Source organism: Dermacentor andersoni, chromosome 9, assembly GCF_023375885.2.
Source record: "Dermacentor andersoni chromosome 9, qqDerAnde1_hic_scaffold, whole genome shotgun sequence".
In the NCBI taxonomy this organism is placed as follows: domain Eukaryota; kingdom Metazoa; phylum Arthropoda; class Arachnida; order Ixodida; family Ixodidae; genus Dermacentor; species Dermacentor andersoni.
The window spans coordinates 70920077-70943774 of NC_092822.1; the positions used below are offsets into that span (position 1 = coordinate 70920077).

Here is a 23698-nt window from a genome sequence, read left to right on the forward strand (position 1 = left end):
GTTCACTTCATCTTGAATTACTCGGCGTTCCGACACAGAAACTCGATACGGTCGTCGGTGAATAGGCACAGCATCGCCAGTAAGAATGCGATGCTTGACCGCGAGCGTCTGGCCTAAAGGGCGATCGTCAAAGTCGAAAATATCGCGGTAGGACGATAATACTTTGCAAAGGTCTTCAGCCTGCGTAGAGGACAGGTCCGTCGCAACCATTTTCTTTATGTTGGGATCGACGCCCGAAGCTGGCGCGATGGGCATGCTAAGGTCGCGAGAACCATCGGTCGATAACGCTGCCACGTATTGGTCGCCGAGACAATCAATGGTGGCAAGGCAAATACCTTGCGGTAGAATTTGCTTTGCCAATCCAAAGTTACTGACAGGCATGCGAGTGTGGTTCGCAGTAATAGTAACTATACTGTGAGGCACGGTGACGTCATACTGGATTGGGATGTCGGGCAGAGGAGTGACGAGGTACTCGCCATCAGAAACTGGTGGGAAAGACAACAGTTCAATGTAGGCTATGGACTTTGGCGGCAGGCGAAGAAAGCCGGTGGAGCGTAAGCGGCAAGGGGGTGAGTCAGAAGGTTCTGCGAGCATCGGCAACTCGAGGCGAAGGGTACTGGAAGAGCAGTCAATTAGGGCAGAATGGGCGGAGAGAAAATCGAGGCCGAGAATAAGGTCGTGGGGGCAATGAGCAATTACGGTGAAGAGTACAGGAATGTGGCGGCCGGCGATGCTGACACGTGCCGTACACATGCCGATGATAGGCACAGTACCGCCATCCGCAACGCGGACGACGCGTGCCGACGCTGGGGTGAGGAGCTTGTTCAGTCGTCGTCGGAAGGCAGCACTCATAATAGAAAGATGCGCTCCTGTATCGATGAGTGCCGTGACAGGATAGCCGTCAACGTCAACGTCAAGAAGGTTTCGGTTAGTAGGTAACGTGAGCAGAGGATTTGAGGGCAGGGTCGACAACGCAGCTTCACCTCCAGAAGCTGCAGTGCCTAGTTTTCCGGCTGGGTGCGGGAGGCGATAGGCGGCGAAGAAAAGCGGCGGGGTTGGGGCGAACGAGACTGGTGGCGTCGAGGTGAGGGCGAGCGGCTGTAGCGAAGGTTCGGAGCAGGGACATCAGCAGTAGTAGGTTCATGGCGGGTGGCATAGGGTACAGAAGGTCCAAAGGTGCGGGAATAAGTGGGGGCGTAAGTCCGAGGAGGTGGTGGCCATCGGTTGCGGCAGTGACGGGCGACGTGGCCGATGCGACAGCAGTGGAAGCAGATCGGCCTGTCATCAGGTGTACGCCATTCGGATGGGTTGCGGCGAGATGTGGCAGAAAAGGACTGCCGGGGACGAGGAGGGCCGCTAGATAACTGGGGAACGTTGGGTCGAGACGTGGAACACACGGTGTTCAGACCCATGTTTTCAAATTCCTGTCTGACGACAGCCTGAATCATCGCAATGGTGGTTGCTGGCGGATCGGGATGCGGCGAGGAGAAGGCTGGCAAAGAGGCGGCCTCGAGTTCGCGGCGAACAATGCGGGTGACGTCGTCACAGGTGGTGGTCTGACGAGGTCGACCCTCACATGTCGACGTAGCAGCAGTGTTGGGTAGGCGCGCAATGTGGTTTGAGATACGGCGGCTCTTAGCCTGTTCAAGGCGACGGCACTCTTTTATAATGGCGTCGATAGTCGACACGTTGCCGAAAACAAGCAAATTGAAAGCGTCGTCGGCGATGCCTTTTAGCACATGTGCCACTTTATCTCCTTCGGACATATGATCGTCAGCTTTACGGCATAGAGCCAAGACGTCGAGGATGTAGGAAACGTATGGCTCTGTAGGTGACTGAACACGAGACGCAAGAGCCTTTCTCGCGGCAGCCTTGCGGCCAATGGGGTCGCCGAACAGTTCCCGTAGCTTTTCTGTGAAGGAGTCCCAACTGCTGATCTCTTCGTCATGCGTCTGGTACCACACGCGTGGGGTGCCGCCGAGATAAAAGATAACATTGGCGAGCATAATCGTTGGGTCCCACCTGTTATTAGCGCTGGCATGTTCGTAGAGCTTGATCCAATCGTCGACATCCTGTCCCTCCAGGCCAGAGAACACACCTGGGTCACGATGTGGGGCAACCGTGACGACTGGAGCGGTCGGACAAGCCGAAGCCGTTGCGGAGGCGGGTTCGTCACCGGGAGGCATGGTGACAAGCTCGGTGTGCCGACCACTTCGGAGTTCCGTGGTGAGGACGGGGATCGCTGACCTCCACCAGAAATGTTACGTGTGGAAAGACACAGACGAGAGATGCTATTTACAGGCTATTTACACTGGAGCCAGGCAGCCAGGCTGACACTCGCTCGTGCCGAGGGCACCGACCAACTTCTTCGTCGTTCTCGCGGCGGCTCGTCTCTCGCGGAATCATATCGTAATAATATTCTCTTGAGTGTCGCGTTGAGGCAGTAAAAAGTGGGTTTATTTGCCTACAAACGTTTAAGAAAAGGTCACCCGGCCCTAACGGAAGTTGACATGCTAGGGCGGTGTTGCTTAGAACTTTGTCGGAGACGGTCGAATCTGCAGTTGTGAAAAGACGCCCGTGAACTTACATTTTGAGGCATATTAGAGGAACCTACGTGCTCGAAACTGTTTGAGAAGATCGACTGAGGGGCATAGCCAGTGGCTGGCGCACCAAGATGCCCCCCCACCCCTTCTCTGAGGTCTTTATGTGCATAGCATGCCATGTTTTCAAACACCCCTCGAAAAAAAAATCTAGCTGCGCACTGCCCCCATTACGTGCAGACTCGCTACAATAAACCGTATCAGTTATGATTAGTAGCTGTTGGTACAAACATCGTTATGCGTGCAGATAAGTTTTGTGACACGTTCTCAACACATGCTTAAGTTGGTCCCCCAGATGAGAGCCTGCCGGCGCGAGCTCTCGCTGGGGACTTCCGGCGCCCTCAGCCCATGCAGCCATTGCTCGCCCAGCCTACAGTTTCGGTTGGCGAGACCCCCGGCACCAGTGGCTTGCAGGTGAATTTGCACACGTCGCATTTCTTTTTTTTAGTTTATTGCAGTCGGTGTCCATAAAGCAGTGTCTTACTTGAACGGGCTTTTCAGAGCATTGTTCGCGGTGGCGGTGGTGTGGCCGAGCAGGATGTGGCCCAGGAGTGCCTGAGTGCTCCAGCTCGTAAGTTGGAGTCACCTTGTCCTGTTAGCTGTACGAATATTAACAGTTTAATGGAATCACCCATCGGCATGTGATGCTTCTTACCATGTCAGTCCTTTTAAACATGAGTTAAATAGGCTTCTGCTGCGAAAAAATAGCATAACTTGTATGCTTTCAGCACCACAACGCCAAAGGCGCCGCCGAGTGCCGCCGGCGTGTGCCTGTGAGGCCCTCTCACGCCTAGCGGAACTGCACACCCGGAGCAGTGAGCAGCAGCAGCAAACCAACACGGTTCGTGAATACAATTTCTGTGCACTGCGGATATATCTCAAAAAAGAAATAGGATGCAAATGGATGTAGCCGAGAAAGTTTTTTCAATAACTTTGAAGTGCAATAAACAGCTATTCTGCCTTGAAATTAAACAAAAACTCTATGGCGAATGTGGTAAAATGGAAAATAAGGAAATTTATGGACGAATATTTGCTATTTTACAGTATTCGATGGAGTGTCTTTCTATTGAGTATTTTCTTGAAAATTAATTCGTACCAAACATTTACTATTTGCACACTCCTACAGAAAAACAAACCTAAGTATGTAAGGAACTAAATCCTCAGCATAGTCACCAAGTACAAATGTACATTCTTGCAATTATAACGTCGCATCTGCACGCCTTCTTCGATCATTGGTTGGGGTATGTTTAGCATGCTGGAGCAGTATATAGGACAGAGCATCGCTGATACTGCACAATCGTTCGCCAGGCAAACTGGTGAGTAGCCCTGAAAAGGGCTGTTCGGTTTTTTCTTACGTAGAGGTGCTTGGATGCGTGATATGCATTTGAGGAGGTGACAGAACATGGATTCTGACACCACTATGGCCTGTCCAAACAGCGGGAATCGGTTGTGCGCAGAACTCGGCACCATTGACGGATGCCGCTGGGTCAGTGGATTTTCAGCGGAGAGAAAAGTGTTGTGCACGCTGAGACTCTAAATAAGCAAGAGTTTCCCAGCAGTGTCGGTAGCGAAGAATTCCCAGGTGACATTGGTGACAATTCCGAGGTTGATTACCTTCGAAAGTTCTCCTAGTTCTATTCTAGCTGTAGGGTTAGAGGCCTTCATACATTGGCGTTTCTTGATCTGATGTTTCGTCTCCTGCGATATCTCACTGGTATCCTGTCTAACCGAGTTGCCACCGACATCTATTACAGGTTCCTTAATGATGCCCATAAGATTGTCGCTCATTGCTTCAACACTAAGGTCCTCTTCCTGTGTTAAAGCCGAATACCTGTTCTGTAGTTTGATCCGGAATTCCTCCATTTTCCCTCTTACCGTTAACTCATTGATCGGCTTCTTATGTACCAGTTTCTTCTATTCCCTCCTCAGGTCTAGGCTAATTCGAGTTCTTGCAATCCTATGGTAGCTGCAGCGCACCTTGCCGAGCACATATACATCTTGTATGATGCCCGGGTTCACGCAGAGTATAAGGCCTATTTGATTTCCAGTCTCGTCATTCGGGCTCATCCACGTCCGCTTTCGCCTATCCCGCTTGCGGAATAAGGTATTCATTATTCGCATATTATTTTGTTCCGCACACTGTACGAATAACTCTCCCCTGCTATTCCTAGTATCTATGCCATATTCCCCCACTGCTTTGTCTCCAGCCTGTTTCTTGCCTACCTTGGCATTGAGGTCGCCCATCAGTACAGTGTACTTTAGTTTGACCTTACCCATCGCCGATTCCATGTCTTCATAGAAGCTTTCGACTTCCTGGTCATCATGACTGGGTGTAGGAGCGTATACCTGTACGACCTTCAATTTGTACCTCTTATTAAGGTTCACAACAAGACCTGCCACCCGCTCGGTAATGCTATAGAGTTCCTGTACGTTACCAGCTATATTTTCATTAATCAGGAATCCGACTCCTAGTTCTCGCCTCTCCGCTAGGCCCCGGTAGCACAGGTCGCGCTCGCGTTTTATCACTGTATATGTTTCATTTGTCTTCCTAACTTCACTGAGCCCTATTACATCCCATTTACTGCCCTCTAATTCCTCCAATAACACTGCTAGACTCGCCTGACTAGATAACGTTCTAGCGTTAAACGCTGCCAGGTTCAGATTCAAATGGCGGCCTGTCCGGATCCAAAGATTCTTAGCACCCTCTGCTGCGTCGCAGGTTTGGCCGCCGCCGTGGTCAGTTGCTTCGCAGCTGCAGGGGACTGAGAGCCGGGGTTTATTGTTGTGTTCATATAGGAGGTTGTGGCCAAGTACTGCACCAGGGTGGCCAATCCTGCTCTGGTGAGGGAGTGCGTTACCGGTTCTGGTCACCGGGATCAGGCCGCACTCCAGGCCTGTTTTGTGGAATTTTATCAACACGTGGATTTTTTTTTAATCCGGTGGAAAATTGCGCGGCACCGGGATTCGAACCACGGTCCTCTTGCACGCGAGGCGGATGCTCTACCTCTATGCCACCGCTGAAACCCTGTCTCGTGCGGCACGTTGTAAACTGAGTGATGTGTGACGTAAATGCCTCGCGAATCGGGAAATCACGGCATGCAACGGGTAGGTGACGCGTGTGCGCGATTCGCCGAAGCCGTTGCAGACAGACCTCCGTTCGTGCAGCACTTTGTATCCATATATGGCATCGTTTATCGGCTCCACGCATGCCATCGGTGAACAGAAGACGGCCCGCTCTTCTGGCACCATCTCGTAGCGGTCATCGCAAGTCTTTCACGGCCCTACACTTCTCACACTGCACTCCGCGTTCTCTCTTATATTCAGCTGTGCTCGTTAGCTCAGTTGCGAGTGATTAAACAGAGGCGACGGACAACGAGGGCAATGTTGACGCTTGCTGCAGGAAGAAGCGGTTTAAAGCTGAGCTCTCAAAGTAGATTCATTCTGCTTATCCCTAGCATTATCCACTTCGCCCAGCATTTTTTCTTAGCAACGAACTGCTTCCTAACTTGAAAAGTGTTTCCAGGTTTTTAGGCGAAGTTTATATCTTAGCAGTATTTTGGCCAGCTCATGGGAAGCACAGCCTCGCCTGCGAGGCTGTAGCTGCAGCGGCATCAGTTTTGATAGCATGAGTCTCTCAGTCTGTACTGTTGAAAACCCTGTGGAGGCAGCAGTATTTGAATGCACTTTTGTTTTACCATGAGTCATTGTCATTAGTTTCGTACTTATATATTTGCAACTTATTTCGAAATTTCATACATTTTACCCAGGCAATCATCAAGCGAACTCGCATGTTTCGAACGCACTAAATGTTACACGTGTCCGCATTTATTAATATTACTGGTGAATATATTATAGTTAGTACCTGTTTCTACTTGTTATTCATTTTTTTCATTCCTGTATTTAGTGTTTTTTTTTTGTTGATCAACTGTTTCATGTATGCTTAACCATTACTCAAGCAAACTCCCCAACAGAGGTATTCTAACGTACGTAAGTAAATAAATGTATATGTTAAGGCCTTTTCTGACCACAGCTGGCCCTTGGGCTATTAAACACTACACATCACCACAACATTCGGTCCTGCGCAGCCTGTCAGTGGCGCAAGACATTGCCCCATACGACAGGCCCAGTGCAACCTTTACCGTGTCCTGGATGTCCTTTCGATTGACCGAGCTGGCACAGACATTTACGGAAATGCTAAAGGAAATCGTTGAATAATTGTCGCCGTAAAACACCTAAGATACGCCGAAACCGCTGCACTTGTTTCGCCTGCTGCTTGACATGTCACTGTATTCATCATAAGGCATGTCATCTTACGGCACGGCGCACCGCGAAAACTACTCAGCGATCGAAGTCGTGTCTTCTTATCTGACGTTATTAATGAGCTACTCACTGTGTGCTGCACTATTCACCACATCGCTACTGCGTATCACCCAGAGTCTAACGATCTGAAGGTATGGCTCAACCGCACTCTTGATTGCATGCTCACAATGTAAGTATCATCTGATCATTCCAATTAGGATGACGTCCTTCCTTTTGTGACGCACACGTTTAATACCACCACTAAGGCAATCGCAGGCTTCTCATCACTTTCCTTCTCTATGGACGTGATGCATCCTCTACTCTAAAACACCCTACCTTCGTATCAACCGGACGCATGTGAATTCACCCCTTTTCAGAACAGTTTTCGCATGCTGAAGAGTACCGTCCGCTGGCTCGCTCAGTCACGTCAGATACCCAAGCATCAAAAAAAAAAAAAATTGCCGAGACTGCGATCGTCTAAGATAGCCCTTCACCGTAAGTTTTCACGTCTGGCTTCGACTCTCATTCAGTTCTCCAGGTATTCGCCCGAAGCTTGCTCCATAATATTAGGGTCACTGCTGGACCGTGGGGTGTACTTCGGCTGTGAACTATGCAGTCGAACCAGTGACGCCATCTCCGGACACGCGCCGCCGTGGCCGCGAGAAGGTTCACGTAAGCCACCTGACGCCATGCCACGACCCCCTCATCGTGTCATCACCTTAGGTTGCCAGGATGGCTCTTCTTCGCCGTGGGGTTGATTGTAGTGGGGATATGCATGTAGCGCTGTGCACACTACCATCGCATCGGCAGGAAACCTGAGTTCGCGCTGCTGATTCCAAGTGCAACGTTACTCGATTCAGCAGTTGGTTCTAATAATGTTGGCCAAGATCTACGACTTTTCATGCACAGCTCCTTGTGGTTCATTGGATGGGCGTTATAAATCCCCCCTTCTATAAGTAATACATAGGAAATTTAATTTACACACTGACCCATTTACATGGGTCAGTGTGTAGTCCGTAGTGCAATGGTAAGTTCATCGGCCTGCTGAATTGATATAAGAGGGTTCGAAATCAACCAAGCGACCAATTTGGAAACTGAGTATAAGCCAAAGTGTGCGCACGTACCGCTTTTTAAAGAACCTGTTTCACGTCTACCTGGGTTATTGTAGATGGGGTACTGGCCGGTACTGCTGTTCGCAGAAACTCATTGATGCCGAAGTGGATGCTAGTCTGCAATGAACTAATCTGATGGCACTAGTGGCACTTGGGTATGTACCAGTGGGTGTGTACTGCTCTTCAATGAATGTGTTTGACACCAGCTTGCGTAACTACCTCTGCCATCAGGAATGTGCCGTTTTACAAAGACGAAACATTTTCCTTAATTTTCGTCAGTGTTAAGCAGAATCGACACGACATCACTTGCCTTGCTCAAGGACACCGGCCCCACGCATTAGCAGCCTGCGCCACAAATGCACTGAGTATGTGCTGCTTTGCAATAAACGCATTTCACGCCAAAATTTTAGCAAGCTGCGCTATTAACACACTGGGTATGTGCAGCTTTCAAATTAACTTCTCACGAGACTTGGTCACGGCGTATGTGCCACCTAGTCTGGGCAAAAGAGAAAACAATTCTCAGGCACCGGTACGCCACGCTTCTCGTCTCGGAGGCCATGCGCCCACTTCTCGGAAGCGCCACTAGATGGCGTAGCGCGTCCAGAAAGCGCGAGAGAGCAGTCTGGTTGCAGCGTCGAGCGTTTCTCAGCGTTCGCACGCACCGTCGCGCAATTTATTTTGGAAACCATGCGAAGTATTCGAAGCGGCGGCGCTAGGTGGCAACGAGCGTTCTCAGGAAAGGAATGAGGAGCGACGAGAAATTTGATAGCAACAAGGGACTGAGGCAGGGTGCCCTTTATCCCCACTGCTGTTTATGATGCACATGGTGAGGTTTAATCTCATGCAAACAGGCGTGTACAGTGATAGAGCAGCAGCTTAGAGGTTTGTTTTAGCGGACGGCATTGCGTCGCTAGCTAAGAAGTGACATGCAACGCCTGGTTAATATCTGCGCGCAGGAAGGCGTGAAGTTAGGTCGGAAATTTAGCGGTAAAAATCAGATGGTATGGTATTCAATAAAAACAGTCAACAGACAGTGCCAATTCAGGGCCTGGACATACCTCGGCTAAAATATTATATATATATATATATATATATATATATATATATATATATATATATATATATATATATATATATGGAATCACACAGCGCGGGACGCGCCTGCATGTATCCGAAGTTTATGGAACGTTATCGATGCTTCTACCCGGCTGTCTGTTGTCGCCGAACCTTGTGTTATCTGATTTCATCGCGTGACGCGAATGGTGTAGAACTTTGTGGAAGGCACGCGGGTCCGAACGATTAGTCTGGAACATTCGACGACTGCTGTATAAAAGCCGACGCGCTCCACCCGCTGATCAGATTTCCGACGATCGCCGACCGTGTTCGTCGCTACGTTGTGCTATAGGTGTAGCCTGTTTTTGTGGGCACAGGTGCGCCCAACAAAAGCTAATTTGTATTCCACCGTATTGCTGCTTTCTTCACCGTCACTACCACGTGACATCTGGTGGAGGTGCTTTACGTTCATGTACCGGACGCCCTGGACAAGCCGTAATCCAAGCCCGGACCGCAAAGACACCACCAGCGCCGTCCCGGAACATCGAGCAAGCCGCCGTCTTCAACAGCTGCCCCCGGAGCACGGACTTCTACCTGAGAATAGCAAGAAGATTGTGGCCAAGGAAGCCCCAATGGCAGCCCCAGCGTTCCCCATCCTGCTGCAGCAGCCCAGGGAGCCTCCGACGTTCCGCGGTTCAACATTCGAGGACCCGGAAACCTGGCTCGAGACGTATGAGAGCATCGCCGCATTTACCAGCTGGAACAGCGACGACAAACTCCGTCATGTCTATTTCGCATTGGAAGACGACGTGGGACCTGTTCCGTAGCGGCTTCGTTCAGACATTCGCAAGCGTCGTGCGCCGAGAACGAGCCCAAGCGCTATTAGAAACCTGGCTGCAGCTACCTAATGAGACAACCGCCATCTTCACGGAGGAAATGAGCCATATCTTCCGCCACGCCAACCCTGAAATGCGCGAGGAGAAGAAAGTCCGCCTGCTCATGCGTGGTGTGAAGGAGGAACTTTTTGCCGGAATGGTACGAAGCCCACCGAAGACCGTCGACGAGTTTCTTCGCGAGGCCACCAGCATCGAGAAGACACTCGAGATGCGAAACCGGCAATTCGACCGCCGCACGAACTCGAAAAGCTACGCCGGAGTTCACTCACTGGCCACCGAAGACCTACGCGAGACTATCCGAGCTGTCGTGCGGGAGGAGCAACAAAAGCTGTTCCCATCATCACAGCCTCAAGTGGCTTCGATTGCCGACGCCGTGCGCGAGGAGCTCCAACAACAACTTGGAGTAGCCCCTGAATCGCGGCAGCCTGAGCCGCAAGCGATGACCTACGCCGCCGTCACGCGCCGTCAAGATCCCCCTCAGCGACCGCGCCAGGGCCCTGTAACGCCGCAGTTCCGTCGTCCGCCGCCGCCAGCACGACCACCCGTCGTCCAGCGCACCTACGCGAGGAAGACGGACATTTAGCGCGCTCCTGACCACCGCCCGTTCTGCTGCCACTGTGGAAATGCGGGTCACGTCTACCGCCGATGTCCATACCGGGAGATGGGACTGCGAGGTTTCGCCGTGAACGCTCCGCGCCCGCAGCAAGGTGAACGCCCCCGGGATATCGCCGGCTACCTCGCCGCTACTCAGTGGAGCTCTCGACGACCGTCGCGTTCGCCATCACCAGGCCGCTACCTGTCGCCGCAGCGCCGACCATACACTGGCCCAGCCCGGGGCCGGTCAGCGAGCCCATATCAGGAAAACTAAAAGCAGCAACCGATGGAGGTGCAATTGCTGTTCGTCGAACTGACGAAGATCCTCCGCCGCCGACGCAGACACCGAAGAAACTACCTCGACGACAAAACTACACGCCGCCGTCCCGACGAAATCAGAAAGCCAAGACTACGCCGACGAATAACGACTTGACGACGCGACGTTCCAACTTCAGCTGAACACGACGCAGCCGTGATCCGACGCCAAGACGTAACTGTAACGCAAGACAAAGAACCACCGACCTCGACGTGCTTCTCGACGGCCACACAGTCACCGCCTTAGTAGACACAGGAGCCGATTACTCCGTCATGACTGGACTCATCGCCGCCCAGTTGAGGAACCTTAAGACTGGATGGGAAGGCCCTCAAATTCGGACCGCTGGAGGACACCTGATTACGCCGACTGCGATCTGCACGGCAAGAATTACCGTTCTTGACCGGGCTTACCCTGCCACCTTCGTTATCCTCCAACAGTGTTCACGAGACGTCATTCTCGGCATGGACTTCCTGAATCAACATGGCGCAGTCATCGACCTGAAGTCGAAATCGATAACGCTGTCGCAAGATCAAGCGATACCGCCGGAGAGCTGTCGTAGTCACCACGCCTTGAGTCTGCTCGAAGATCAAGTGAGCATCCCGCCGCGCTCCAGCATTATTATTTCCGTCGGCGCCGAAACACCCGCTGACGTAGAAGGCGTCATCGAGGGCGACCAACATCTACTGCTCGACCGTGAAATTTGCGTCGGAATGGGGATCGCTCGACTCCACGGAGGGCAAGCGGAAGTTATGCTAACCAACTTCAGCCAAGAATTCAAGCACATCAACAAGGGCACGACAATCGCATATATCGAGGAAATTGTGGAAACCAGCATTGCCTTTGTCCTCTCAGATTCAGCCGCATCTACCCCAATGAGCATAGTCACCGAACCAGAGTTCGACGTGAATCCAAGTCTTCCTATAGGTAACCAGCAACAGATCAGAAGTCTTCTACGACGATACAAAGGCTGCTTTTCGACGTCATCGAAGATTCGACAAACACCAGTTGCAAAACATCGCATAATAACTGAAGAGAGCGCTCGACCACTCCGCCAGAGCCCTTACCGAGTTTCGACGCGAGAACGTGAAGCTATTAGGCAACAAGTTGACGAAATGCTGCGGGACGACATCATCCAGCCGTAGAAAAGACCGTGGGCCTCTCCTGTAGTCCTGGTAAAGAAAAAGGACGGAACCCTACGCTTCTGCGTCGATTATCGTTGACTGAACAAGATCACGAAGAAGGATGTGTACCCCCTTCCACGGATAGACGACGCATTGGATCGGCTCGGCAACGCTAAATACTTCTCGTCGATGGACCTTAAGTCTGGTTACTGGCAAATAGAAGTCGACGACAGAGATCGCGAAAAGACTGCCTTCATCACGCCAGACGGCCTCTACGAGTTCAAGGTCATGCCATTCGGACTGCGCTCGGCGCGTGCAACGTTTCAGCGCGTCATGGACACGGTGTTAGCCGGACTGAAGTGGCAGACGTGCCTTGTTTACTTGGATGACGTCGGTGTCTTCACTGGAAATTTCGACAATCACCTTAGGCGGCTTGCGACAGTGTTAGATGCCATTAAATCGTCAGGGCTCACTCTGAAGCCGGAAAAGTGCCGCTTCGCTTACGATGAGCTTTTGTTCCTAGGCCGCGTCATCAGCAAATCAGGAGTACGCCCCGACCCACAGAAAACAGCTGCCATCGCAAAATTCCCGCAGCCAACCGAGAAGAAGGCAGTGCGCAGATTCCTTAGCATGTGTGCCTACTATAGGCGCTTTGTCAAGGACTTTTCACGCATCGCGCAGCCGCTAACACATATAACCAAATGTGATGTCGAGTTCAAGTGGGAAACGCCGCAGGCCAAGGCATTTCAAGAACTGAAACGACGCATGCAGTTGCCGCCGGTACTTGCACACTTCGACGAGGACGCCGATACCAAAATCCACACTGACGCCAGTAGCCTAGGCCTCGGTGCCGTCCTAGTTCAGAGGAAAGAAGGACTTGAACGGGTGATATCGTATGCTAGCCGGTCGCTGTCAAAAGCGGAAAGCAATTATTCTACGACTGAAAAGGAATGCCTCGCAATCATTTGGGCTATAGCTAAATTCCGCCCTTACCTCTATGGGAGGCCATTCAAAGTCGTCAGTGACCATCACGCGTTCTGTTGGCTAGCTAAATTAAAGGACCCTTCAGGACGGCTGGCGCGGTGGAGCCTCAGGCTGCAAGAATATGACGTCACGGTAATATACACGTCCGGAAGAAAACACTCCGACGCCGACTGCTTATCGCGCGTCCCCATCGATCCCCCCCCCCCCCCGCAAGACGACGAGGATGACGACGCCTTCCATGGGATAATAAGCGCGGAAGACTTCACTAAACAGCAACGAGCAGACCCGGAGCTAAAAGGCCTCGTCGAGTATTTGAAAGGGAACACCGACGTTGTCCCTGGGGCATTTAAGCGCGGGTTGTCTTCGTTCACGCTACAAAACAACCTGCTCGTGAAGAAGAACTTCTCACCAGTCCGCGCCAGCTACCTTCTTGTTGTACCGTCAGCGCTGCGTCCAGAAATACTGCACGCCCTACACGACGATCCAACCGCTGGGCACCTCGGATTCTCCCGGACGCTGTCGAGAATACAGGAAAGGTATTACTGGCCGTGTCTGACCGCCGACGTCGCCCGTTACGTCAAGACATGCCGAGACTACCAACGACGCAAGACACCACCGACAAGGCCAGCAGGATTACTACAGCCGATCGAACCTCCTCGCCGACCATTCCAGCAGATTAGGATGGACTTGTTAGGGCCGTTTCCGATGTCAACATCCGGGAATAAGTGGATCGTCGTGGCGACGGACTATCTCACCCGCTTTGCTGAAACTAAAGCTCTACCAAAAGGCAGCGCAGCCGAAGTGGCGAAATTTTTCGTCGAGAACATCTTGCTGCGACGTGGTGCCCCAGAAGTCATCACCGACAGAGGAACGGCTTTTACAGCAGAACTCACCCAAGCCATTCTGAAGTACAGCCAGACAAATCACAGGAGGACAACTGCCTACCATCCGCAGACGAATGGTCTCACGGAGCGCCTGAACAAGACCCTCGCCGACATGCTAGCAATCTACGTCGACGTCAAGCACAAGATGTGGGTTGCGGTCCTGCCATATGTAACCTTCGCTTGCCGTATGTAACCTTCGGCGGTGGAAGAAACAACACAGATCACGCCGTTTAAGCTGGCTTACGGCAGGAACCCGACGACGACGCTCGACGCCATGCTGCCCCACGTCACTGACGAAGAGAACGTTGACGTCGCTAGCTATCTCCAGCGCGCCGAAGAAGCCCGACAGCTCGCCCGCCTACGGATCCAGAACCAACAGAGGACCGACAGCCAACACTACAACCTCCGACGACGCTTCGTCGAGTACAAGCCCGGCGACCGTGTTTGGGTTTGGACACCAATACGCCGACGAGGACTGAGTGAGAAACTATCGCGCCGCTATTTAGGACCCTACAAGGTCATTCGACGTATTGGCGCACTGGACTATGACGTCGTGCCAGACGGAATTTCGCATTCACAGCGACGCCGCACACGATCTGAAGTGGTCCACGTGGTGCGTCTGAAACCCTTTTACGGACGCTGACGAACTTCCTTATTTTTGTTTTCTTTGCTATGGGTGTTTTTCTTTATTACTTTCATTTGTATGCAGCATCGGGTCGATGCTTTTTAAGAAGGGGGTATTGACACGTGTACTTATCTTTATCGGGCGACCATGTTTCGCCGCCTAACAAATGTAATCGCACAGCGCGGGACGCGCCTGCATGTATCCGAAGTTTATGGAAAGTTATCGATGCTTCTACCCGGCTGTCTGTTGTCGCCGAACCTTGTGTTATCTGATTTCATCGCGTGACGCGAATGGTGAAGAACTTTGTGGAAGGCACGCGGGTCCGAACGAGTAGTCTGGAACGTTCGACGACTGCTGTGTAAAAGCCGACGCGCTTGACCCGCTGATCAGATTTCAGACGATCGCCGACCGTGTGCGCCGCTATCGTTGTGTTATAGGTGTAGCCTGTTTTTGTGGGCACAGGTTCGCCCAATATAAGCTAGTTTTGTATTCCACTGTATTGCTGCTTTCTTCACCGTCACTACCACGTGACATTATATATATATATATATATATATATATATATATATATATATATATATATATATATATATATATATATACTTTGCTATATGGATGAACGAAGGCGATAGATATATGGAAATACAGGAAAAAGAATAACAGCAAATGGGAAATGAAATTTGGCCATAATGAAACACTGAGCGCTATGGCGATAAAATAGGCGCAAGATGCTCCGGGGTAAGTGGAAGGGTATAACTGTTCAAGGACTTGCATTTGGAAATGCGGTTGCGTGCTTAAAATCAGGGGAACAATCTGGACTCGATGGCAACCAAAGATCAGGGGACGCCTCGCGTTGGGCGCTCATGGGAAGGCTACAAATGAATCTGTGCAGAGTGATATGGGCTGCACAAGCTTTGAAGTGGGAGAAGCTCACAATAAAATTGACTATGAGCAGTTACTGAGGAATATGGAATAAAGTAAATGGGCTGCGAGAGTTTCAAGGTATTAGTATAGAAAAAATATTGATTCACAGTGGAGGAAAAGAAGTAGGAAGCTTACCAGCAATTATGCGACTGGCATGCAGAGCAACATGTCAACAAAGAACATCAAGTGGAAAGTCAGAGAGGCTGAGATAATCTCATGGGTGGTGGCAGTGAAAAAGAAACATGCTATGAGTAACTACATAAGAGGAATATATGAAATCAAGAAATAAAGAATATGATAACTCAAAGGGAAGCTCATTACTTCTGGATTCGATATCAGGATGTCTTAGATAACACAATTTTAAAGCGAGATATAGGAAGAAATAAGAAGCATGTGCTTGCTGCGGTAAAGCTAGGGAAACGATTGAGAATGTTTTATTGAAATGCGAAGATATCTTCCCAGTGATTCATTTAGGCATCTCAAACCTTCTTAAAGCCCTTAGGTTCAGCGAGAGCAGCGGGAAGGCAAACATGTCCGCAGTAGAAATTAGTAAGCGGCGATTGGAAGATTGGTGGAAGAAAAGTAGGGAAATGACTAACAACGGAGGCGTGCAAAAAGAAAGTTTACTTTAGGGGTTCATGAAGCTTGGTTACAGGAATTCATCGTTTCTTTTTCTTTTCCGTTATTTTTTTTCTGTTTTAACCTAACTAGCACCTTAGACAATATAATAACAATAGCTTTGTCGCGCAACCCCGCACCCCGTTCCAAAGGGAACGCTCACAGCATCCATCCATCCATCAATCTGAAGTGCGCAACATGAGTTCCGCTAGAGTAAACATCTCATACATTATTCGCTTCGACAGTACGTTGTGCCGCTACAGTGATGGAACGCTAGCACATTACCGTCGAGTTATCTTGGAATGCGTTCTGCCGCAATTGTTTTAGTGCTGCATGTGCTTGCCTTTAGATAAATGGAGTTGACCTGGTGCATCAGGTCTGGCCATATTGAGCTGAGAAGCGCAGATAATGCAATGCGCGATAAATATTATGTCTGCGAAGTGTTAAGTCGCTCCGCCCAGCGCAAATATCTGAAATGTTAAACCGAACGCCGTTTGCCCTTCTCCTCGCGGTCGCCGCGCTCCAAGCCGGAGGGTGACGCACACGTGCTAGTTCGGCTACGCAGAAGTGTTTGGACTGTGATGTCACTCATTGTGACACGTGACTTCGAGAATTCTTCAAAGCAAGATCTGTTATTTATCTAATATGTTGCTTGGAAGGACAAAGTAAAGCTTTGAGAAATAGTAAAACATACAAACTGAATGTTTGCGTGTTTTTGTTTTACTTCGCACCGCAGCAAGAAAGGTACTTCCGTTTAGTCTCATTGTTCCCACGTAGTGCAATCGCACATGCATACATCGAAACTATGCCATTTTCTTCCATATTTCAGCGGTCGATCATGCTCTATGAGTTGAGTTGAGGTGAGTTGTTGTAGGCTACTGGTGGGGTTAGCCTTGCAGTTGCTGCCGGCAATTGCTCCACCGTAGCGACACTTAAAATAAATAAATCAAATAAACAGACACAGACCTCCCAATTACAAATGGTCACTCCTCAGTTCACCATCTGGAAGCCAAATCCGTTTGTCTGCCTCAGCGTTCGTGTAGCACTGATTTATACTGCTAGTCAGGCGTCATCGTGCCAAGCGCGCAAGATCTTGCGCTGCACGAAACGATACAATCACGAGATCTCGTGCGCGACGCGGTCAGCGGAAGTGAGCCGCGCCGCAATAAGCGAGAAGAAAAAAATTATGCAGATCCCACGCACTGTGGAAATCCATGTAAGCGAAGCTTTCTGTGCTGGTTGCTTTGATTGATGATAATTAGCGGTGATCTTGACGGCAAAAGCTTAATTTCTTCAACGTTTCCTCCACACGAGAGTGGTGAGTTGGGTGTTAAACGTTACCTTGCGCGTACCACTGCTTTTTGCCTGCGTAGTAAACAGTACACGCAGGGAGAAGTGTTTGCTTGAGGCGTTTTTTTGCGTCATACTTCATAACCTCTGAGCGGGTTTAGTATTGTCCTTCCCTCACATGGCACATCGCACCGTGGGAGAAGTATAAAACTTGAATGGTTTTATGGGGCTGTACGTGCCGAAACCACAATCGGTTTATGGGGCACGCCACAGTGGTGGACTGCTGATTAAGTTTAACGCCGTTTGCTCTTTATCGTGTCCCAAGATGTAAATGCACGCGCGTTTTCTATTTCCTCACCGTCGAAATGCGGCTGCCGCGGTCGGAATGAAATTCGCGACCTAGAGCAATGCCATAGCCGCAACGCTACCGCGATGGGCAGAAAAGTGTTGATTTGACGGTTGATGGCTTCCGTAATGTCGCCTGGACCATGCGGTGCGCTTTAATTGATGTGGCTCTGCTTCTGCAGCCCTGTGTAATTTGTCCGCTTTACATTCTTTCATGGTGTTTATTTTTTAGAATTAGTAGGAACCTACTGTACCGTACATTGAACTGAAGCTTATCCGATTTACCCGCAACCGCTGTCCTATAGTAGTTAGGTTTCCTTGCCTTCTCATGTCACCTTCCTCCCCCTCCCCCCCCTCCGTATGGGAACTGCCTCTTCTTCTCCCTCCTCTCTGCAGTTCTATCTACGTCTCCTCTGGTGTGGTACGTTAGTAGAAAAGGAAGGGCTCAAGCTTATGCAATGCTTCTGAGGGGAGTCACGGATAATTACAGCTCTCAAGAGGCTAATGTGGTGATGCCCAGGGAGCTCCAGAGGGTATTGTGCATGTTCGACGCGGTGGGTCCAAACGAGTTTCTCGCGTCGCTTCTGCTGTTTTCCGCGCGCCTGTCAAATATACACACGCTCTGAACCACCTGCCGACGCGGTGTGCCACACAGCCGCAGCCCCAGCAGCAGCAGCAGCAGTAGTGGGAAAATCGAAGGAAGAGGCAAACGAAGCTTCACTTGTAAAAACTGAAGGCGGAGTCTGTGCAGTTTGCCTCACGCGATCCTCGAGCTCCGCGATGGGAGAACGAAGGGAAGGAATTTGGCTTGCGGGGGCTTAACGAGGCAAGTGGCGAGAGCGCCTATGTTTGCGGTGAAGCTCGCCTCCAGAAATTATGGGATCGTGGCACTGAAATATTTCTATCTTGACTATTTCTTAGCCGACTTGAAAATTTTTTTCGGCGGGACGCTCCCTAGATGACGCGTAGCAACTTCCAGCGTATAACCGAAGTTTGCTATATCGCCTGGTGGAGGGCCTTTTAATGAACCCCAGCTGGTCCAAATTATTCCGGCGTCCCCCTCGGCAAGCAAAGTCCCATAATTTTTTTAAAGTTTTGACCTCACATTTCGTATTCAAAAAAGAAATTCACCTACGATTACGATTCTCCTGAGCAAAATTTGAGTCAAGCTCTATACACCTTTTCATTTCGCGATTTATTAGCTGGCGCGGACAATATGTAACGTACCCGCCATGGTTGCTTAGTGGTTGTGGTGTTTGGCTGCTAAGTACGAGGTCGCTGGATCGGGTTTCGGCCACGGTGGCCGAATTTCGATGGGGGCGAAATGCGAAAACGCACGTGTACTTAGATTTAGGTGCACGTTCAAGAAACCCAGGTGGTCGAAATTTTCTGAGTCCCCTAGTACGACGTTCCTCATAATCAGAAAGTGGTTTTGGCACGTAAAACGCCATCATCTTTTCATCTATAACTTGCGACACGCTGCAAACGGAGCGAAGCATTGCGAAACAAGTAACACTCAAGCATAGTGATAGCGGCAGCAGAGTCGGCTATCGTAGAAAATCTCATCTACGGGTCAAGGACGTCGGCATTTACGCGTGACTCCTCGAAAGTTCCAGTGCAATCGCTAGTGCCCATGTGGCTTTCACAAAGTACTACACAATTCGCGTCGAGCAAACAATCGCATTGCAAATGCTATGGAGCGATCTAGTAGTGTCGTGCGGCACTCTGCTCTCCGCGTGCCCCTTTCGCCATACTCTTCTTCCTCCTCCGCTTTCCGCCTTCGCTTCCATCTTTCGCTGTACACTTTCGCTCAATTACGAGGGACAGCGCCGACGCTCGCCGCAGGAACGGACGCCCAAGAGCTGCACTTTAAAATGCGTTTTCCTGAGTCAGGGCACATTTATACTTACAATGTGTCGCTACGTTCCACCAAAAAAGTTGCGCCCACATCAAGCCATGCCTGCGGCGCACAGGAACGGTAACTACTGACCATTACGTTGTGCCCACTCTAGGAAGCTGAGTGTTGTATAATATGAAGCAACGAGCGTTTGTGATTCAGATCTATATGCACCACTGCAACGTTACGCGACGGACCTGTCAGATAGGGACTGTAATACACGAACCTTGGAGAGTATATTGCAATGCCACTAAAGCACTAATAGGTCGCTGAAATAACGATGACAGCGATGATTCGTAAAAAACTCCTTTAATATGGAAAGTAACTGCCATCCTCTTCAAGTTAGCCCAATTTTCTTGCAATTTTTCGATTCGTATCAACCGGATATCTCAATACCACTACAAAAAAGACTCACCAGATGAACCTTACAAATTTATTGTCTTGGAAACGTACATGGAATACATATTCTTACGGGAATAACATATATTAAATATTCCTACCCTAAACAAGGTTACAATAGCCACAAGCAGTGGAGACAGATGCAAGGCTCTCTGGTTACTTGGCGTGCGATCTTGTACGCGTTCTAAAATCGAACGGAGGCAGTCCGTTCTTTACGTCACGAAATAAGCGGTTCGTTCCGTTGCGTTCGTCCGAGAGCAGACGACCCGGAACGATTGACAGCAGATATCAAGTCACAATCGACGTCATGGCGTTCATCATGGTTGAAATTGACCAATAGTGTGCGGCTCCATGGAACGGACAGCCTCCGTTCCATTGCGTACAAGATCGTACCCTTGGTCGCGGTTGTAATTGCTCGACGGGCAGTGGCAGTCTCTTTAGTTTCTCGTGGCACTACCTCCTACAGCGAGAGCGTGGACGCGACGCTTGTTAGGACAGTCCAGATGAAGCCGTCACGTACGGTTTAAGTCTCACAACGCGCATGATGCCTGAGAGTGGTAACAGGCCACACTGGAATAACGACTGGGTGAATTTCACATATAACCTCGGAGAGTTGACGCAATGCGCTGGAAAGATCATCGTGTCGAAATAATAGCTTTTCGAGACACCGATACCACTGGAATGGTACCACAGTACCACGAAGGAACCTTGGGAGTATAAGATGTTTCTGTGGCTATGGTATAGGTATAACAGGGCTTTTTGGAAGCCTGCGAGTCAACGGGCCATTCACGACTGATCTGCCGAGCTGTACGGCCCGCGCAATGGCATCCCAAACGTGCGTAGTGGTTTAGCTCGGAGCAACGGGAAGCAAAGTATCGAGAGGCATGGAAAGCTCGTGTTCACGGAGAAGATGAAACGATAAATAGCCAGTGGTGTCATGCCTAGACGAGTTTTATGGGAACATAACATACGCCAAGAGTGCGTCCCAATGGCGGTGGTCGGCGGAAGTGTACATCGACAGCACACCGGATAGCGTTCTGTTCAGGCGCTCTGTGAGTTTATTGTCTTGTCGTTGATAAGCCATTCTGAGTTTTTCGCAGATAGAGTATGAATGAAGGATATCCTAGACGGCGCCGAACAAGAAGCGGCCTTGATGGTTTAGCAGATGTCGGGTAGTCGCATGATGAAATACATGCATGATGCTATGAAAAACTTCAGTGACATCAGCAGCGCAGCTGGTGGAGAGTACGGGAACAGTTGCTTATTACGTAGTGCAGGCGAGTCGTGACGTAGACTCGTTTGTCGAGTATTGCTGAGGTCGGGAAGAGACCAAGAACGTCGAGTCCCACGCTGAAGAACTTTTTGGCGGGGATGTCGATAGGGTGAACGAAACCGCTTGGACGCATAGCTGCTTGCTTGAGGCGTTTCCATAGGTCACAACTAGCGACATACTTTTTCAGTGAGCGATAGAGGCCAGGTTAGAATACACGGCGCTTTACCTGATCATGAGTGCAGGCGCCACCAAGGTGGCCAGATGTAGGCTGACCGTGAAGCTGGTGGCGGACAACTGACGGCAGGTGAAAGGGTAGACGAGCAGGCGCTCAAAGCCGCCTGGGCGCATGTTAGTGTGGTAGAAAGTGTCGTCGTAATGGAAGAAAAACTGGAGCGGGGGATAGTAGGTGGTAGAGCTAAGGTTGTCAATGGTGGAACGTAAACCAAGTCGCGGCATTATTCGCATCCTTTATTGGGGAGGACCGAGATAGACAAGACGCCGACGTCGGCGTCTTGCTCGGTGATGTCAGGACTCATGGGGTGCCCTGACAAGCGATTGGCGTCTTGATGGAGCTGAGCGGACTTCTGACGGACTGAAAAGGAACGCTCTTGGAGGTAGAAAGCCCATCGACAAAGGCAGCCTGTAAAGTATTTGAGGGAACAACGCTAGCACTCAAACTGCGACACCATCCCTGGAGCACAAGAAAATGCGAGAAAAAAAGTTAAGGTAACCCAAACGTACACGGTATGGCACATAAGCTCAAGATATATAATAGGGCGGGAGATCTTGTCTTTTCAGGCCGGCACGAACTTTCTCAGTTGTGCGCTAGAATAAGTCATGTAAAGAAAATAAAATTGTGTTCCCGTGCACGCAATGGAAGGGGGGCAGCACCCCCAGGAAGGGGGCGGCGGTCCTTTCGGACCCGCGGAAGTAGCAAGGAAGCAAGACCTCGAGGAGCACAACGCACGAGACTGACGTAGTGGCAGCGTCCTCCCAGCGTGGAGGGAGCCTAACCGATTCTGCAGGCATTTTCAGTAAAGTTGTTCTCTCTCTCTCTCTATCTCTCTCTCTCTCTCGTGCACGTGATGAAGCTGTTTGGCCGGTGAAGCTGTGGTATCACCTAATCCGATAGACTAATTTGACGTAGCCATGAACGATTCAGCAACCCGCTACTGAAATGAATGACAAGAAAACAATGAAATGAACTGTACCAATGCTTTATTTCTTTGATACGATATTGATAAGGGGTTTGTTATAGCTTTCTGATAGATTTTTACATGGCTTTTGACCGTTGATTCCTTTTAGTTCTTGATCGGTTGTTTGGAGTGCCAAAATAAATTTGTACACAGTCAGTATTTTGTCGCAACATTGTTACGCATCATTTCCACATTCTGAAGAAGGTGCTCAGCTGGACGACGAGGAGGACGATTGAGAGAGGTCGTTCGTGGCTTGTGGTTGTTCTGCCGTTTTGGCTGAGGCTACTCGGCATATATCTTGTAAATATAATTTTGCCTCATATTTATCTGCGTCACATTTATGGTAGAAGTGCGGGGTAAGACCTCGTTACGACGGAGCTCCGCCGCGGCCGCGGCTTGAATTTTTCAACAGTGACAGAAGAGGCGACATCTTCCTCAGTGGCGGCAACGTCAACGGTTGTTATTGCGCAGCAAAGGGATCCGGGCGCGTTTACCGGAACCGATGATGTCGATATTGACGACTGGTTGGTCCTATACGAGCGTGTAAGCAAATACAACCTGTGGGACAATGCGGTCATGCTGGCGAATGTTATATTTTACTTACAAGGAACAGCAAAGGTCTCTTTCCGGAATCATGAAGCAGCTCAAATTGGAAGTTGGCATTCATGCCAACTTCCAATGCGTGATCTGTTTAGAAACGGCGTTGGTCGTACAGCCGCGGCGAAGAGTGCGCTGGCGTCACGTGCCCAATAATTTACGGAGTCCTGTCTTTCTTACACACAGGACGTGCTGGACATTTGTCGCGAGGCGCAAGATGACATGACGGGGTCAAACAAAGTGGAACATGTTTTAAAAGGGATAGCACATGATGCGTCAGTCTGCTCATTAGCAAGGACTGCAACACCTTCGACTCCATCATTTAGAGTACAAGCGTTTTGAAAAGCCGACTTATCGTTCACCAGTTCATGCGACTGCCTAACACGACAGCAACATCGTCGTGCGAAGACGTACCTGCACGACCGGTACCACTCACCGCGGAGCATGTCACCCAGATTATCCGACGCAAAATTGATGCGATGTGTACTGTTTCCACGTGTTACCGCCGTTGAGTCTACGTACCGGATGATACCACTTGTCCAAGTCGTCGTTCGCCAGGAACTCTGCAGTCTTGCCTTGGACTCCTTGCGTGCTGTCGCTTCTTGACGCCCAAATGACTGCCTCCAAATCTCCTATGCTCAAGTTCGAGGCCCCCGCTACGTGTTTGCAATGCGG

At 50.2% G+C, this 23698-nt stretch overlaps 1 long non-coding RNA gene across 1 annotated transcript in view; it reads right to left on the minus strand.

Moving 5' to 3' along the window:
• LOC140213214 (uncharacterized) overlaps nt 1-19664 on the minus strand; it is a 373413-nt gene extending 353749 nt beyond the window's left edge. The window contains exon 1 of the long non-coding RNA XR_011890154.1: nt 19572-19664. This is a non-coding gene — a long non-coding RNA (uncharacterized lncRNA). The remainder of the gene's footprint in view (nt 1-19571) is intronic.
• Nucleotides 19665-23698: the final 4034 nt, after the last annotated feature.